Below are 2,662 nucleotides of genomic sequence, written 5' to 3'. Positions count from 1 at the left end.
AAACAAACTCCCTTCTTGCCTGGGTACTAGACTGCCTTTGTAGGACTAAAAAATTAGCCACAAGAGGCCGGGCATGGTGGCTCACACCTGTAATCCCAGCACTTTGGGAAGCAGAGGCAGGCGGATCACCTGAGGTCAGGCGTTCGAGACAAGCCTGACCAACATGGAGAAACCCCATCTCTACTAAAAATACAAAATTAGCCGGGTGTGGTGGCGCATGCCTGTAGTCCCAGCTACTCAGGGGGCTGAGGCAGGAGAATCACTTGAACCCAGGAGGTGGAGGTTGCAGTGAGCCCAGACCACACCATTGCACTCCAGCCTGGGCAATAAGAGTGATACTCTGTCTAAAAAAAAAAAAATTAGCCACAAGATTAGAAATTATGGTTTAGGAGTCATGCAGCTGGAGGATGCAAGGCTCTGATCCTCCCCAGTTTGCTCCTGGGGATAAAATCACTATTGCAAAACTTCAGACCAGTGCTTGAGATATTTTGCAGACCCTGAACTTCATGGATCAGCTGACACCACCCAGATCAATAAACTGGTTCATCTGATCTTGTGGCCTCCACCCAGGAATTGACTCAGCGCAAGAAGACAACTTCAATTCCCTGTGGTTTCAACTCTGACCTGACTAATCAGCACTCCCAGTTCACTGACCTCCGTCCACCCACCAAGTTGTCCTTAAAAACTTTGATATCCACTCTTTTTCTGGCTGGAACAATAGAGGGTGTAGAAGAGAAGAAGAAGAAGGTTCCTGCTGTGCCACAAACCCTTAAGAAAAAGTGAAGGAATTTCACAGAACTGAAGATCAAGCACCTGAGAAAGAAGTTTGTCCAAAAGATGTTTCGAAAGGCAAGGAGGAAGCTTATCTACGAAAAAGCGAAGCACTTTCACGAGGAATATAGGCAGATGTACAGAACTGAAATTCGAATGGCGAGGATGGCAAGAAAAGCTGGCACCTTCTATACAACTTCAGAACCCAAATTGGCGTTAGTCATCAGGACCAGAGGTATCAATGGTGTGAGCCCAAACGTCTGAAAGGTGTGCAGCTTCTTCGCCTTTATCAAATCTTCAATGGAATCTTTGTGAAACTCAGAAAGCCTTCAATTAGCATGCTGAGGATTGTAGAGCCATACATTGCATGGGGGTACTCAAATCTGAAGTCAGTAAATGAACTAATCTACAAGCGTGGTTATGGCAAAATCTGTAAGAAGCGAAATGCTTTGACAGATAACACTTTGATTGCTCGATCTCTTGGTAAATATGACATCATCTGCATGGAGGATCTGATTCATGAGATCTACACTGTTGGAAAACACTTCAAAGAAGCAAATAACTTCCTGTGGCCCTTCAAATTATCTTCTCCATGAGGTGGAATGAACACTACCCATTTTGTAGAAGGTGGAGATGCTGGCAACAGGGAGGACCAGATCAACAGGCTTATTAGAAGAATGAACTAAGGTATCTACCATGATTATTTTTCTAAGCTGTTTGGTTAATAAGCAGTAACTGCTCTCAAATTGAAAAAAACAAACAAACAAACAAAAACTCTGATTTCCAAATGTTTGGGGAGACTGACATGAGTAATAATAAAGCTATGGTCTCCCACAAAACAAACAAACAAACAAAAACAAGGGTCTGAAAATATCTTGATCATCAATTTTAGGTTTTATAACAGTGATGTTATTCCTAGGAGCAATCGGGCGGGGAGATTAGGAATCTTGCGGCCTCTGGCTGAATAACTCCTAAACCATAATTTCTAATCTTGTGGCAAATTTGTTAGTTTTAAAAGGCAGTCTCTTCCACAGGCAAGAGAGAGGTTTGTTTTGGGAAAGGGCTGTTACTATCTTTGTTTGAAAGTTAAACTGTATATTAAATGCCTTCCAATGTTAGTTCAGCCTATGCCCAGGAAAGAAAAAGGGCAGCTTAAAGGTTTAGAAACGAGATGGAGTTGGTTAGGTCAGATCTCTTTCACCGTCATACTTTTCTTACTGTTAAAATTTTTGCAAAGGCAGTTTCAAAACTCATTTTTTTTGTCTCAGAATATAGGTTATCTTGATGATTGTTCCATATGCACGTTTAAAAATGAATATTTTTCAATGTTTTATTTTAGGGTAAAGTGTTCCATGGATTTTACTTAGCTGAAGTTGAAACCAACTTTGCAAAAATTATGGCAATGAAAGAGATCTGACCTAACATACCCCATCTTGCCTTTAAGCTCCAAGCTGCCCTTGGGCACTTCTGGGAATACACCAAGCTAAGTATAGAAGGAATTTAGTTTAAAGTTTAACTTTGAAACAAAGACGATAACAGCCTTTTCCCAAAACAAAGCTCCTTTTTGCCTGGGGACCAGACAGCCTTCGTAAAACTAACAAATTAGCTACAAGATTAGAAACAATGGCTCAGGAGTCATGCAGCCAGAGACCACAAGACTCCTAACCTCCTCCATTGCTCCTCTGGATAGCATCACTATTGTAAAACCTGACACTAGTGTTCAAAATATTTTTCAGACCCTGCATGCTCATGTACCAGTTGGTGCCACCCAAACTGGTAATCTGGCTTAACTAGTTCTGCTCTCCCACCCAGGAACAGAAAATAGCAAGAAGAACCCACGTCAACACCCTATGATTTTATCCCCAACCTGACTAATCTGTGTTTCCCACTT

At 41.8% G+C, this 2,662-nt stretch overlaps 1 pseudogene; it reads left to right on the top strand.

Annotated features, from left to right (window-relative positions):
• The first annotated feature begins 822 nt into the window (after positions 1–822).
• Positions 823–1,486, top strand: LOC129462387 (large ribosomal subunit protein uL30-like; annotated as a pseudogene).
• Positions 1,487–2,662: the final 1,176 nt, after the last annotated feature.

The sequence above is a fragment of the Symphalangus syndactylus genome, chromosome 14, assembly GCF_028878055.3.
Source record: "Symphalangus syndactylus isolate Jambi chromosome 14, NHGRI_mSymSyn1-v2.1_pri, whole genome shotgun sequence".
NCBI classification, from domain to species: Eukaryota; Metazoa; Chordata; class Mammalia; order Primates; family Hylobatidae; genus Symphalangus; species Symphalangus syndactylus.
The sequence above is the reverse complement of the archived record's forward strand: the minus strand, read 5'-3'. Positions and strand labels throughout refer to the sequence as shown.